Here is a 17,284-nt window from a genome sequence, read left to right on the forward strand (position 1 = left end):
TCCAAGTTTGAAGACATCTTCGCTTCCCATCCAGAAAGCTTTCTCAATTCAAAATCCCTGGAGTTGCGTTGAGTTCAAGGCTTTATAGAGTAGCCCAACAAAAGCCATGTTATGGCTTAGAAAACATGCAAATGTACCGAAAACAGGTCCACCCCTTTGTAATGGGGAGTTGTTGAGGTCATTATTGGCCTGCAAATTAACCCGAAACTGGCCTATGCCTGTGTAATGGGGAGACGTTAGGGTTGTTATTGGCCTGGCTTAACAGGCACAATGTTTTGATCACCTGCATGGCAATGAGGATAGGGGTGATAGTGGGAAGGAATCAAATCTAACGCTGCACAACAGGTTTTCAAGAGTTGAAATCTGAGGTTGCTTTTTCTCTCTTAATGTAAATGGCTTCCTTTAAACCCCTTTTAAGCAACCTCTCTTCTTTGTGCAAAATGTGATGTCCAGCTATACCTTAAGGACAAAGGACACTTGTTTGAGGACCAGAATGTTCACATTTTGGCAGAGAAAGACACGTGAGGGGTGTGAATGATTCTGATTCTGCAGTTGGAAAGTGTGTTTTCCATAGTCAGGTTTTATTTTCTTTATATATACATAATTTTTAATCTCCTCCACGCTAACAACTACCTTCAGAAATGACCTACGGATTACAGTCCACTGTGTATAATTTAATTCCATAAACAAGCTACTTCACAATCAATCTGTGTGTGAGGTTTGGTAGTGAGAATTAGTCAATAAACAGCTTTATGAAGACCAGGGAAAACACCACAAAAATAATGGACCTGCTGTTGCTGAATAAATTCCATAGGAAGTCACATTTACGATTTGCTGCAAGCCACATGAGGAATACAGCAAACATATTGAAGAGGGTAATTCGGTCAGATAAGACAAAATTGAATTCTTTGGTCTATGCAGAGAAACCTGCGGTTGGAAAAATGCACAGGAGTGAAAATATCATCCCCACCTTGTAGGTGATAGCATCATAGTGTGGGTATGCTTCTCTTTAGCAGTGATAAGGAACCAGGTCATCGGTGGCTGCACACACAACCTTTCAGCTTCCAGCAGCACACGCATCCTAATCATACAGCTAAAGCTACAGCATACAGGCTTTTATAACACATGTTATATTAAAATTGCCAAATCAAAATCAGGGACTAAATACACTTGACTTTAACATAAGCTCCCTGCAAAATGTAAAAATGGTTACAAACATCAGAAAGTATGACTCGCTTTATTTATCTGTCAAACAAAACAGTTTCGATTGATGAAAGATGTGCTTTTTCCTAACATTCCCTAACAGATTTCTTCAGTCTCTTCTAATTGTTTTACAGCAGGCAATACAATGAATCCTCGTTTTGCAAACTACGGTTATATGATAAGACGCACCTGCAGATAATGTGTAAAAACATTTCTTTATAGGAGCAAGCTATTGGCTTTAAAAAGTTTGAAACAAACTGCATTGGTGCACATTCACTTCACATTAGCTTCTATGATGTTAAATCAATGCCTGCTGATAAATCATTAAGCATTAGAGAGACCATGGTCACAATTACTCTTTCATGTTTGTTTTGCTGGTGTAATGAAAATGAAACCAATTCATCACACATTTTCTGCCCCTGCCTAAAGTACATATAAATTCCCATCCACCTCAGCCAGTCTCTTTGAGGTAGAGCCACGGAGAAACACCAGTCCTGACATTGTCGGGATGGGTCGGGCTATGAATAGAATTCTACCCATTTTCTGCAAATCTTCAGAGATTGACTTAAACTCCTTGGGGCATGTCTTGGCACTTGCTGGCCTGGTCAATGGTGAGTCATGTAGAGAGTATATTTGCCTGTTTTTTCTGGCAATAAGGGCTTTTTCATGCCAACTCTATTCCTATTACTTGGACTGTCTTTTTTCCGTGTCTCTGTCACACAGCTGTTTGGGGACTTGGCAGTTAATCTGTATCATTGTGTTAATCTGTGGGGAAAAAAGGGTTAAACTTTGCTGAATGTTGTGAGTGTATTTAACTAAAGTAGTGCATGTAGAAGACAAGAGTACAAAGGGAAAGAGAGAAATAAAACAACAAAACTTAGCTCTGATACTGTAAAAAAATAATTTATTTCATCGTGCCAGGCAGTTCAATATCAGCACAAGATGATGAAATAGGTGCTTTTTCAGAGCCGGCAGAAATCAATGTGGATGTTCTTTGATATCCATCATTTGGACTGAATTGAAGTCTTTAAGGGACAACACAGCCTGTGATGGTGAAACACACTCAAACAAGCAGCCCCTGGGTTAGCTAGTTCCATGTTGCTCTTGGTGAAAATCTTAAATTTTCATTCAAGATTGTGTTTTTGTGCTCCACTGATTTATATAGAGGTGTACACTTTGCATGTTCTGAAAGGTCATAAACAGATGGCAAAAGCTCCTCAAAAAGCTACAGGTTAGAGAGAAAAATGTTTGTACATCATGCAGGAAATAACCCTGTATCCTCTGCTTCCTGAAGAGGAGGATATTAGAATGTAATACCTCAGACCTAAAGCAGATCTTTCTTTTCATCTCCATGGCTGTTAAAAAAAAAAAAAAAAAAAAACTTTGTTGTTTATTTTATTCTACCTCACAATTAAAAAACAATTACACAGTATTGCTCTACCCTTTTAAAATGTTCTTTGTAACATTACTTACATTACATAAAATATTTAATGCCATCAAAGCCCATTGTCCAAAAGTAAGGAGCTTTAGAGGTTATATAACCACAAAAATGTAAGTGTAAAAGGCACAGACAAACACAGTATCCAAACTTTCTTTCCCTACACAGCACCAGATTGTTCTACAGAAAATAATCTTAATATGGGTCTGTGTTTAGTAAATATGATTACCCAAAGACAAAAATATAGAGAGACAGGAATCTGGGGTAGTGATGATCCCAGAGAGGCTTGCATCGCCCATTTCTCAAAGACAGAAACGTACATGTTAACAGCAGATATACTAGCAATCACTTGATGATCTAGGTGGTTTTTTTCTACCTGACATAATTAACCTTTTTCATGCAGTGTAATAGTATTTCTTTCTTTAAATAACCTGTAAAGCACATTTCAAAACTACAGTCAGACCAGCTACAGCAAAGAATAGCCATAGAGTAGAATATTTCAGACAAGAAAAATTACTCAAACCTAGAAGAAGAGGACCAAAAAAAAACTAAAGGAGTCTTTTAAAGGGAAGGAGAAACATCTTTAAATAAAAACAATAAGATAAGCTCAGCTTCTTCTTCTAAACATTTAAGATTTTAATTTTCTGGATAACAAAATCTAAATCACCATATTAAACATGGTTGAACGCTAAAAAACTGCAATTCACGGAGGAGTGCTTACATTTTGAGTAAAGCTCTTCTATAATTTCAGGGCAGCTGCAGTGAGACTTTGTCAAGCAGGTCAGATCCAGAGAAACATTTACAAGGGGGGCCTTCTCAGTTGCAGTGTTGAGAAAGTACGATGGCATTAGCCGTTTCAACACTTTTAAATCAATGTGAAAACAGGTCAGAAGCCACTGAGGGGGTTTGAAATTCAGCGTTTAGTGTTGATGTTATGTACCATTAAAAGTAAGTGCAGTATTCAGAGCCTTTTCAGTTTTGGCTCCAACAAAGTGGAATAAGCTGCAGCTAGAGGTCAGGCCGTCTCCATCTCGTCATGTTTTAAAATTTTATTAAAAAACCCTTTTTCCTCTGTGGCTTTGAACTCAGAGTTGGCATCTGTGTCTTAGTCTTTTACCCTTTGTATGAACAGATCCCCTTTATTAACTCATATTCTATAGTTAAATTGTATTTCTTGCCTTATATTTAGTCTCTGCAGCACTTTGATTTAGAAATAAAGTGGTTTGGTTTAGATAGCATTGCAACACAGATAAAAGTATTGATTTGCTTTCATTTCTTCATATAAACTGTATCCAGCAATGGCTCTGCTGGACGTTTCTTCCTGTTAAAAGGGAGTTTTTCCTCTCCACTGTCGCTACAAGCATGTTTGGTGTGAGGGATTGCTGTCGAGTCAATGAGTCGATGCAAAAAACTGGTTTTCCTTAAATAGAAAACTGAATCAATTTCACTGTACAGTATGATCTGGTTGAATTGTAAAGTGCTGTGAATTGGCGCTATATAAATAAACTGAATTGAATTGAATAATTAAACCGGTAAAACAAAATATTCATGAGTTTTGCATAAACTTAATCTTTTTTGTTCTTCTACTTTTTACATGGTTATTCTGTCTGAGTGAGAGATGTAAGATTACAACATATAAAAATAGGAGTTTTCTTCAAAATACTTTGAAGAACATACAGTGACATCATACTGTAAATTGTAAAGAAAAGCATTCCACTTTTATAATGTAATTATCATGGTCCTTTCTTTAACTTCGGCTTTTTGTTAATGTTTTTATTCATATTTTAGTTTACATTCATTATTTTGGAAAAATTTAACAGTTGTATATTTCAGTTGATAGTCCTTCCTGCCTTGTCTCAGTTTAATATAAATATTACATCCATTCCAATTTTCACAGAATTTGAGCCAGGGGAAACTAAAACAAATACACTTGAGGAGTTCCAGATAAAGCACATTTACACAGAAAGAAGGATTTTAATCTTAAATGCAACTTTTTTTGTAAAGTTGTATTTTTATTACTGCTCTGAGGGAGTTGCATGTTTAACAGACTATAAACTCCAGTTAAAGATTTTTAAATTAATTAATGAATTGATAATCACTTTAATAGCAATTAATCACAGTAAATCTGACTATGTCATAAAAGCGGGACAGATGGACCCAGTATTCAAGGTGAGACAGCCAGTAGGAAAGTTCAAAACATTTATTAAAACAAACACATTGACAGAACTGAAGCAGACTGCTGAGGATCTGCAGGCCTGTAGCGACTGCAGGAGGGGGGCGGGGCTCCGCCCAATCACTGACACTCTGGTTTAGGGAGAAACACAGGTAAGTGACCACGATCATCTGAACAGAAGATGATTATTAGAGTGAGTCACCTGATTTAACAGTTCAGTCCATCCTCTCTATCATAGGCAGGATAAGCCAATGCACTGCCAACGAGAGGCGGCTGACTGCCCCTTGATGGGTCCTTCTTTGGTCAGATCATTGTTTGTTCGCTATCGGTTTGTTCCGCGTTTGATTCATGTTAGTATCCTGTCTGTCAGTTTTGTTAGTTTTAGGTTTATTTCCAAGGTTCATGTTCAAATGAAGAGTTTATTTTTGAGCCCATGTCTTCAGGCTAGTTTTATCCCTAACCAATGATAAGAGCGTTTCAGCATTTCCTGAGTGTATCTGTTTTCCTGATTCCATTCCCTCTCGCCCACTGGCCCTGTCTGGCCTGCTCGCCTGGAACTCTGTTAGACTCCTGCTGGATTTTGCCTCCCAGGTGCGTTTCTGTTTGAGTTGGATGCTTGACGCACAAGACTCTGAACCTGCCTTCATGTGCTGATGGAATCCTGGAACCCGGATCTGTCTGTTCCTGTGTGGATCGGAACCCCTGACCAGGCTGCAGACTCCTGGATTCCAGTACTACTCCGGTCTGATCTGAATCCCTGTCCTGGACCAGAGTCCAGCCTGCTCACTGGGTTTGCTGCATCGGGAACGCTCTGGATGGCTCAGGGCCACCTCTCGTTGGCAGTGCATCAGCTTATACAGTACTGCCTATGACTGAGAGGATAAACTGAACTGTAAATCCAGGTAAGTGACTCACTCTAATAATCATCTTCTGTTCAGATGATCGTGGTCACTTACCTGTGTTTCTCCCTAGACCAGAGTGTCATTGATTTGGCGATGCCCCGCCCCCCTCCTGCAGTCGCTATAGGTCCGCAGATCCTCAGCAGTCTGCTTCAGTTCTATCAATGTGTTTGTTTTAATAAACATTTTGAACTTTCCTACTGGCTGTCTCACCTTTAATACTGAGTCCATCTGTCCGGCTTTTGTGACAGACTGATTGTTTTAGCTGTTATCTGTTGTGGTTTGGAGCTCACTTATTTAAAAACAGTGTCTGATTTAAATCAGTGTCTGATTTAATAAATGTGCTTCTTGAAAACACTATGGATGAAGAATGCTTTGTCACTGGAGATCATGGTTGTCTTTAGGGCTGAAACAATTAATCAGATTAATCGTGATAAATAGATTTTTAGAATAATCGTCAACTAATTTAATAATCGATTGATTATTAACTGGATTATAGAGACTGTAAAACATGCCTTCAGCTGACAAAACTACTCAGAGTGAAAATTACATCAAAATTGTAAAAAAAAAAAAACATTTTGCATTTAAGAGTAAAAAAAATTTTCTTCTGTCAATATGCTCTATTCACAACTCCTCAAGTGAAAACGTCTTAGTTTAACCTGATTTAATTTCGTGAAAAAGAGAAAAAAAAGGACCTTTTGGCTATCAGATCATGAATTTAATAATCGAAAAAATAATCGACAGTTAAATCAATTTGCAAAATAACTATTAGTAGCAGCCATAGTTACGTCTTGAAGGGAGAGGATTAAAAACCTTTGGCAATATGTTGAATATTGATGGCAAAGGTATAGGGAGGATTATGCTGATGTATTTTCTTGGCATTAAAACAGGACCCAGATGATTACTCAGCCTGCAGCTGTGGAAACACAATGCTACCCTTTTATAGGACAATCAGTAATTTGTCACTTTCAGTAGTTGAGGCAGGTCACAAATGAGTCCTTTATTAATTGAATAATAGAGTGAGAGTCTTATTAAGAAAATGATCACCTAAAAAGGCACATTAGCTAAAATAGCCCATACACCCCCTGTTCTGTCTCCTCCATTAGTTCACCCCTGTTTATAAATCCATGAGATCCACATAAGACCTAATGAAACCAAATTCAATGAATGGCCACTGGCCTGCCAAGGAGTGGCTAAAAATACAGACCGCATTTCCCCGTAATCAGATTGATTAAAGTTCTCTTTGGTTGAAGCCCTCCCCCTGAGCCATCTGGCAGATGAGTTTTCAGCATGTTCGCTTTCAGCACAGCTTCCCTAAACTGCCCAAGCAGACGTTTGCATGGCTTCAGTGGGATCTTTTTTCTTTTTTCTTTTTTTTAAACACCTTGCGATAATGAGCCAGTTAAGGTGTTCCACTACCAACGCGGCTGTGATCATATGTTTGTTATCAGAGATTCAAGCACAGTTTGACAAATCTGGAAGCCAGCCAAATGCTTTGCATTTCACAAAGATAACAACACTGACAGCATTCTTGTGCCACAAACTGATAAAGGAATATCTTTCCTTTTCTATTCAGCCTCAATGCTTCATTTTGTTGCAATCAACAAGAATAATTAATCTTATTGGATGATCTGAAACCCCAGAAAAAGAAAAAACATTAACCAATTCCCAAAACTCTGATGTCAATTAGGCTACAATTAAATATAAAGGAAAAGTTCTTTTTGCACATTTTTTCATGACATATTACTGGGTGTCTAAATGCCTATTTTTTTGATCCCACTCTAGGCTTTTTCTAACACTTTATAAATCATTGCATTGTGTCAGTGTAATTGTAAAATGACAATATCTTTAACATTTAGACAAACTGCTTATTATCCAGTTGTGTGCTGGAGCATGCGTTAAATAAAGAAGATTACCATAAAAGCAGATGCCGTTTTTTAATACCAGAAAAAAATGATCTGAAATAATTTTGCCCACCACAAATGATCATGACAACATAATTAGTAAAAACATTTTAATAAGATAACAGCAGCCTCTATTGAAAAAATAAAATGGCCCTGTCTGAGCACACAATGTATGTCAGTGGAGGGATGGTGGAGGGAGAAATGCAGTCGTGAATTCAGGGTTTTTGTTGTGTACGTCATTAGAACTAGATCCTTAAATAGCTTCCAGGAAAACACAGCATGCTATAATGTACCTTCTTTTTTAATTAACAGCTTCGACAGAGCCTGGTTTCTGAAATTATAAAGAGAAATCACAGCCACCATCACTTCAAGCAGCATCATATTCTGGCACTCATAGTATTTTAATTGGTACCAAGCATTGCATCATGACTCATACATAAAGCAGTGAGATAGAGGAAAAAATGTTCCTAACTTTTTTTTTTCAATTCATCCATTTAAATGTCTGCTCTAATCCTCTCACTAAAATAGGCGTTTCCTTCTAAATCAATAAGGCATTGTGATGGCTGCACTTAATGAGTTTATAGCAGCTACATGTGACAAGAGCTAATGATGCTGAGGCTGATGCCGGCTAAATGTTGTGACATAATATTCCTTCTAATGTCAGTGACACTGCTTCGACCTTATATCCTTTGCATTATTTCCCTCCATGATGTTAATAAACTGCCACTCCCTGTACAGCCACATGATGATCTGCTAACATGAGAATTTTGAATATTTTTCCAGAATAAATAGTAAAAAAACTAAACATTTCCTATATTTAATACAGGATTATTAACACAGATTTTTCCAGTGTGGAGATTTTCCAAGTTATACATACTGTGCTAAATTTGTATCTTTTAAACACTTTTCTATATGGCTATATGACTCCGATAAACAATGTATTTTATTAGGATGTTATGAGACAGACCAACTATGTAATTCATTGTGGAATATGAAATGGAAATATATTTTTACCCAAAAATCTGCAAAGTGGGATTTGCAAAATCTGTTTTGGCAATGTTACTCTGATAATCCTAAGTAATCCTGAAAAATTATCTAATTAGCTAAATTAATTTAATCTGTGTACAAATTAATTCCCAATGGAAAGAGAGCTGTTCTGCAAAAGACTCTAGAGTTGTGTTAGAGAACATTGGAAAAGGAAAATAATGAAATACAAGAAATACCACAATATACAAGAAATAGAACACAGGTATTCAGAAATGCTGCAGAGAAGTTTAAAAACTTAAGGTCAAAACCAATATCCCAGGCTTTCAGCATCTCAAACGGCAATATTCTTTTCATATCTGTGGACAAACATGTATTGGTCAAATACGAACAATAGGAAACTTTTTGTTCGTGCTGCAAAAAGCTAATTACTGGACAAAAACTAAAACTGCAGAAAGTCAAGCATGTCACCCATGGTTTAAAACATGATGAGGGAAAGCATCATGCAGTGAGGATGCTTTTCTTTAGTAGAGACAGGGAAGCAAAAAAAATGAGTTTTCCATCCAGCAGGAACATTATTAATACAATTACATTATATCTATCAAGTTAGAAAGAAAATATTAGAGCATTGATCTGTTAGAAATAACCAGTATTAAAATGGCCCAGTCAAATTCCTGACCTAATTCTATCTGGATATTAGTGGCAAGTCATAAACAAAAGAGCAGAGTTCAGAGGTCAACAAAGTATTGACTCAACGGGTCCATACGAATGCACACCATAATGTTTAAATATTTCTTTATGTTTCATATATAGGTAAATTATACATCAAATGTGTTTCCTAATAGCCTGCCTTAAGGCTAATAAAATCCAAGTACTGGTCTTTAATTTAGTATCAGCTTGAAATGAAACAATTAATGGCCCAAAGTCTGACACGCTAGCGAGCACATGCTTAATATTCCACACAGAAAGCAATTTCCTTTCCCACACTGCTTGGTCTATTTCTAGCCTGTTTGCCTGGTGTGAGCTCCATAACTGACATGAATGGAGCATGTAAACTGGAGTTCTTGGCATGTGGCCCTTCCTATGGCCACCAGGGAGGATGATAAGCACATGATAGGGTCTACAGGATATTTTCTAAATCTTAGTGCAGTTACTCAATTTTTATTCTCAGTTTTCTCAGGCACCTTTTTGTTAAATTGCCATCCTCACTAAGAAACTATGTTTATTGATATTTTTTTTTTTTTTTTTTTTTTTGCTTTTCGATAAATTGAAATCATGTCTATTGTTATTGCACAATGAAAAATACAGGTGACATTTCAAGCTATATTCAGGCCTTTGAATTATGTGAATACTAACTCTGGTAACCTGGTAATTGGGTCAACAAATAAATCAGTAATATTGCAGATATTTACATATTTCATAGAATGAGGATCATTAGACAGAAATTTACCTTTCAAAAATAACTTTTGTGCAAGCATAGAGCTTATCATTGAGTCTGTATTTATATTTAAAAACATACTGCCATGATATAATTTTCTGATTTTAATGTGTTTATTGGCTGTAGAGATAAAGGCTTGAAAATATCAGTCTGTGTGCAATTATGGTATAAAATGGATTTTACTTATTCAACTGAATTATTTAGATAATTAAACATTTAAATATATTTTTTTAATTGTTGAATATGACACACATTTTGTCACTAAATATATATGGCAAATAGATCAATAAATGCAAGATCATTGGAATTTTTCCTCGCTGTTTAGAAATACTTTAGATGCTGAGCAGCACTCATCCTGATCCTGGGAGATAAACCACTCAGTGCGGTTTACGAGGATACTTTCCCTTCATCATAGATCTTAAAGCAATCATTTTACTAAGATGGAGGCCTTTAAGTGATTAGATTTAGATATATAGCTTCACACTGCTGCCGATCTATGCTAGGATATTAACAACAAAAGCCTTCTTTAAGTTGTGGGTAAGACTGAGGGAGGAAGGTGCATGGTTCAATTGTACCCATAAGGGGCCAGGCCTGCCCTGATCCTGTTATAAATGGCTACTATAAAATAGACATTTTGCTGACAAAAGCCCCTGGGAAGCTATTATTCACCATGAGCCTTGTGACTACATGTGACAGCTTGTATCTCATGCAGTCCATGATTCAGCTGAAAGTGAAGTCAAATCCATATGAAGGTACATTTGCATGGAATAATTTAAATAATTGTTTTAAGTGTGGAAAAACAGACAACAGCAGATAACTAAAGCATATTTACTCCAGGAAATAACCAGTCTTAAAAAACAAAAAAACCCTGTAACAGTCTGTAAGACTTATTTTAGTCATTTGCTAATACAGTTTAAAATGATTAAGTAACTTGAAAATATTTTAAAAGGTGCAATAGATAAAATTCGATAAGAAATATACAAAAAAAGCATTTTTTTTCTGTGAAATAATGAGTGCATACTACGGTGTTTTGAATGAACCAGATGAAGAGGTACCCTTCGTTTTACTGCATCACACTGTGATTTCACCTATTTTTGCACAGCAATTCTTATCTCATCTCCACTCAATCATCATATCTCTACAGCACAACAAGTGGACAGGAGATGATTAGTATACTGTGTCTCAACCAATAATGTCTCCTTACCAAACATGAGTTATATGACAGGTTCAGGACAAAGAGTTTATAGCCGACCATGATTAGGGGACTCACATTGATACCAATGTGAGTAAGTGGAGATTATTTATATAACTGTTGCTATTCATCAGGGATGGGTTACGGCACGTTCGTACTAATGGAGACTTGTTTGGTATTATAGAAGACTACACAATTAATGGAATTTACAGTTCATGAATGACTAGACAAAACACAGACTCATGAATCACACTGTGAATTTCGTAAAATCATCACATCAATAAGGTTAAAGCTGTTAAAAACTTAAAAAGCTTACAGAAACTTCTGCATATACAACCTCTAAAAAAAGCTTCAATATGACAGTTTTTACCAAATGATTTTTTTTTTTCCGTTTAAATAAAGAGTGATTTAAAAAAAAAAGTCAAACTCTATTATTTTTTTTTTTCTTTTGATTAAATTTGTGACATACCATTAAGGTAAAGAGCAGCCAGATGATCTGCCTTAACGCCATTTTAACTGTATTCTGAGACTTACATCTCCACTGTCAGAGAGCAGGTGCCGCTGCAGTGAGCTTGCTTCCCTGACGAACCGTCTCTTAGGCCCAACCCGGTCAGCCAAGTTTCCCATGATCACTCTGTGATGACCCAGATGGACTTTAAGTCAATAGTCTCCTACGCTGTCTCCTTACTCTATACGTTTTTCCGTTTACCTTAACAATACTCTCTTTCACTCTCCCTGCGTCACTGACACACTTATAGACACCCAACAGACACTGGACTTTCCAGCTACATAATTGCACCTCCCGCCCCTCAAATATGTGCTCTCTCTAACACACACACCCACACACACACACACACACACAAATTCAGAGTTCTCCTTTCACGTAAATCTGGGTTAGATCAGTGCCATTCTGAGCAAGTGCTAAAATAGGATGACCTCCAGCTATGGACAAGGACAGGAGTAGACAAAAGGGAGCAAAGTCAACTCCGATGCTGTCAGAGAAAGATCTGAAGAGGAGAGGGCTGACGCAGTTTATTACTTTAGGACAAGTTATTTCTTATTTGTAAAGAAAACTGATGTGGTTCAAGAAAACATGGAGAAAAATCTGCATAAAAATTGCAATCCTGTTCCTAGGCCTGTCAATGGTTGCTTCATCGTTCATGAACTGTGAGCATACCTTTACTACACGTTCTTTACCACATGCTTCCGAATGCTTCTCCACTCCACAGCTTCTACTAGAGGATTTTGGGCCAAAGTTTAACAGACTTGTTTTTGTAATCTCTTTAAAAAGTGTTTTAAGCAGTGTATGCATATATGGACCAATATCCTCACTATTTCTGCAGGTGTATTGGAAGGTTTAATGATTGGATGCTTAATAAGAGCAAACTGCTATGTAAAGTAAAAGCACTGAAGTTGGATCTCAAAGTTTGTAAGCATCAGAGATGCTTTTTATTGGGACTGCTGCTGGATTTATATTCAACAAAAACAATGGATGTAAATGTGATTTACAAAAAAGACATGTCTGCTTTAAATAAACATCTTCAAACTTAAGCCGGGCGTACACTGTGCAGTTTTTTTCAGTCATTGCATGCAGCTACTGCTGACACTGTACGACTAATCGTAGGGTTTAGTCGTACAGTGTGAGTACACAGCTCACGATTTATGTTTGGCCCGATGCTCTCATGCGATCTACCTGCTCACATTGTACAACTAAAAACCACGTCGGACTCAGCTCCGCAGTGAGATGGAGCTGCTCTGACTCGTCTCTCCAGAAGCCAAACAAATAGATGAGGAATATTAAGCTCACTATGCGCTGCCTTGGCAATTTGTGCAATTTTGTGCTGAAAGCCCTGAAAAGAAAAAGCAACAACATATTTGGAAAAAAGACATGGCTGAGCAAACGTGGCTACTACGGTCTGTCAATTTTGCAGACAGAACTGCATTTAACTCATTGTATCCCTGCCACGCTGCTGTGTTTACATCTGAGAAGGAAAATAAAAAGGAAAATCCTTGTTTGCGCATGCGCCCTGAGCGATTTGCCCACGATGTTCCGGACCTCACGATCGGGAGATGGTCGTGAGAGGGTGATCGTCGCTTGTAACCCCCTGTACACTACGCAACTCATGACGTATGATCAGGCTGAAAGTCGGCCCGATCGAAAGATTCTCGCTCAACTGGTAAATCGCTCCGAAAATCGCACAGTGTACGCCGGGCTTTAGCAAGTCAAAATACACTGCATTGAAGAGAAGTGAAAGCTGTCCTTCTATTGTCGGGCTGTTTTGTCAAAATCTGATTTGGCTTTTGTATTTTTTGCTGGGTTGAGCAATTCATCAAATTAATGATCCATCTTCGCCTGGTTATTTTATCATTAAGGTTGCAGTGGGACCGGTGCCTATCTCTGGCAATCTATGGACATAAGGCAGTGTACACCCTGGACATGTTGTCAATCTGTCTCAGGGCAACACAGAGACACACAAAGACATACAACCATGCACACACTTACACCTAAGAACACTTCAGGGAGGCCAGTTAGCCTAACATTCATTCTTTTTTGGTCACGCTTATCCCAAGCGGGGTCGCGAGGGGTGCTGGTGCCTATCTACAGCTGTCTACGGGCGAAAGGTGGGGTACAACCTGGACGGGTCGCCAGTCCATTGCAGGGCAACATAGAGACAAACAGGACAAACAACCATTCACGCACACACTCACACCTAAGGAGAATTTAGAGAAGCCAATTAACCTAACAGTCATGTTTTTTGGACTGTGGGAGGAAGCCGGAGTACCTGGAAAGAACCCATGCATGCAGGGGGAGAACATGCAAACTTACTGCAGAAAGACGCCAGGCCAGGATTCAAACCCAGAACCGTTTGCTGCAAGGCAACAGGACTACAAACTGCAATGCCCTCAAATTAAACATTCTAATTTTAATTTTAACATAAAAAAAGCTAAATTCTAAATTATCAACACACACACTTAGTCACACACATTTATATCACACACATTTCTTTCAGGTAAACTCTCAGTTTGTCTGTGATGAGTGCTTGTGCCTCTTTCAAAGGTTCAATGGAGTTCTTAGTCTAGTCTAGCTTTGAAGGGTTAGTGTGGGTTAAAAGGGAAAAAGAGGAGAGGAGCAGCATCAGCATCATCCTGCCTATTATGAACTCATACATGTCCTGTGCTAAACACCTCTTGGTAAACGACACCATTTCATATCTCGAAAAAACTGGATAGAAAAAGACCAAAGTATTCTTTATGTTAAATGCTACATTTAAGCAAACCGATCGTCCATTATGGTCCATTACAGCATGCACTGGGGTGGTTTACAGCAGGGTGTGAAGCAGTCAGAATGAGGATTAGCTCCTCCAAGGCTAAGCCAATGTTTCTCAAGTGGATAAAGGTGTTTTTTTGTTTTTTTCTCTCCAGGTTGGAGGAGAGTCCTGCCTTGAAAGAATGAGATCCCAGATACAAGTGGCTGAAATGAGCTTTCTCTTGGAGAACGGGTAAGATGCTCGGACACCCAGAAGAGTGTCGGAGTAGAGCTGCTACTCCACCATATCTAGAGGAATCCGCTGAGGATGCTCTCATATCCTTTTCGGATGCCCCCAGGATCCCTCCCTCGGGAGGAGGTTGATGGGACAGCCCAGAACACGATGGAGGGACTTCCCCTAGCAGAGCTGGAGGAGGTATCTGGGGAGGAGGTATCTGGGGAGAGGGAAGTCTGGGAGTCTCTGCCAAGACTGCAGCCAAGTCCCAAATAAGCAGAGGCATAATACAAAAACATTGTCACATATTTTAAGTGGATTAACGAGCTGAAAATGTGATGGGGTTTTTTTTGTTTTTTTTTTTTTAACCTGTAGTTGAGCAGTCCTGCAACAGTCTGTCTTGTTGTTATGTTTACTTAGGTTTTGTGGCTCTCCTCAAATCAGTCTCAGTCTTTTGGTTCCTCCGTAGCTGTTGCCACTTGCTAATTGGTCTCATGTGTTTGAATACCTACAGTATAATCCTGCCTCTAAGCCCCGTGAGTCAGGGTTTCTCTTGCCTTATCTTTCCGCCTAGCCTGGGGGAAAAAAACCATTTCAAGAAGAGTTTTGTCCCTTTGCTATCACTGCACTGAAAAAAAGTCCTGCAATAATCACCTATCCCCTTGTGTTTTCCCCAACATATAATTTCTTGTTATATTTGTAAGAAGCAGAGGAATGGAAAACAGAGGGTTCAATGCGTACTATATATGGTATATCTATAGAATGTGTTTATGGGAAATGTTTTAGAAATGTCACAGTGTATATTTGTGATACCATAATTTCTTTGAGACATCTAGATTAATTTTATATGCAGTTTAAAATATGTAATGACAAGTAAAACAGATTATCCCTCTAGTACAATAAAGACAATTTATCTATCTATTTATCTCATTTTTGTCAGTTGTGACAGGGTTAGCAAACAGTGTTGGCATTAACAGAAAGGAACCAACAGTCTTACTCATCGTGTTTAACTAGAACTCAAGCAACAAGAAATGTGTCACACACATCTTTATAGTTCGCTGCCTTTGGTAGTGTTTACAAATCGGTGACCTTTGCACAGACAACCCACAAAGAGCAATTTAATTAGAGACCATCACTTTACGCACATTTCTCATTTAAGTAAACACAAACACCCACATGCTGTCAGCGGCAGCGAATGCGACATTGAGGGTTGCTTTGTGTGTTTACCTTCGTCCCTGATCAGAAGAGCTCAATAGTTCAGCAGTTTAAGATATTTTCTTTGATTTTCACCTCAATATTTCTCCATTTCATTCAGCATTTCTTCAAACACACCACGAAAGTAAGTAAAGAACAGCAAAATATGGTCAACAAACACATTTTTTAGTCATTTAAAGAAAGTGAGTCAGTGTATTGCAGAAGCATTTATGTCCTAAAACATTTTAAAATGTTATATGACAGAAATCTTATAAGGGTAGCAAGCATAACATTTAAAAAAGTATGAATGCTCTACAAGGAGGCACACAAAATAATGTCTGAATAATAAAACAAAGCTTTTAGAGATTATTTAATCATCTCCTTCCTTAAACAACATCTCATAAATAGTGTCAGTGGTAAATACTAAATAGTAATGATATACTAAATCATTGCTACAGTATTTCCATCAGTAGCTTTGAGCGAAATGAGGCGCAGTTAAAGTGAGCTGTACGTGGCTATTGTTTGCTCCCTGGGGTATGAAATGGACTGCTGACGGGTGTATCAGTTATAACAGATGACCTCAGATTTGATGTGTGTGTCCGTGTATGTGCCTGATTCCATGGGGGCATCTCAGAGGAACGCTGGAAGAATAAATCTAAAATAGGACACAGGAAGTTTCTGCTTCTTCTCTGTCTGTCCTCCTGCCTGACATCTGTCACGGAGCACGCTGCATTAGTTTGCCATGGGGGAGGAATTGAAGGATTGTCGCTGAGGTTTTCTCAGCTGTTTTGCAGGGAAATCAAAAGGTCCTGTCAGGCTTACATTGTTGAATTCAGTCACGTTGCTAGTGCTACTGTGATCCAAATATAGGATTGAGTTATTATTGTATTTTTGAGCTTATCAAAAAAAAAAAAAAAAGAATGGGTGCTGCTGTGGCGTGGAGGTAGAGTGCATGGCTCTCCCCTCTCCTCTAACCCACTTTCCTGTCTGCATACTTTCAAAAACCAAAAAAATAAAGGCAACTAAAGCCTTAAAGAAAAAAGAAAAAAAACTGCAACGTGTTGGTTTTTTTTTTTTTTACCACTTTTTACCCACTTTTTTTTCTGGCACATTTCTATTTAAAATGTTAGCTAATTGGATAGACTAAATAATTCTTGAAATTTATAGTTCCTCTTTCTTCATCCTGGGGGACAGATACCAAACTCTTCTCATTCTGTCCGGAGGTTCAGCGAGGGAAGAAGGGCTCTTTAAAGATTAATAAGCCTTTAATGAGGTTGCAGAGTACATTTCAAAGGAGAAAAATGTGTGACGATGTAATGGTGTGTTTGCATCAGTGGAGCAAGAGGTTTGGGTTTATATAGAATCTGCTCTGTAAGA

The 17,284-nt window shown here is 38.0% G+C and overlaps 1 protein-coding gene across 5 annotated transcripts in view; it reads right to left on the reverse strand.

Moving 5' to 3' along the window:
* Positions 1-17,284, reverse strand: part of rgs3a (regulator of G protein signaling 3a) — a 154,069-nt gene that overhangs the window by 76,083 nt on the left and 60,702 nt on the right. The gene's annotated exons all lie outside the window — the stretch shown is intronic.

The sequence above is a fragment of the Cyprinodon tularosa genome, unplaced genomic scaffold, assembly GCF_016077235.1.
Source record: "Cyprinodon tularosa strain WSP-4 unplaced genomic scaffold, ASM1607723v1 ctg113, whole genome shotgun sequence".
Lineage (NCBI taxonomy): Eukaryota > Metazoa > Chordata > Actinopteri > Cyprinodontiformes > Cyprinodontidae > Cyprinodon > Cyprinodon tularosa.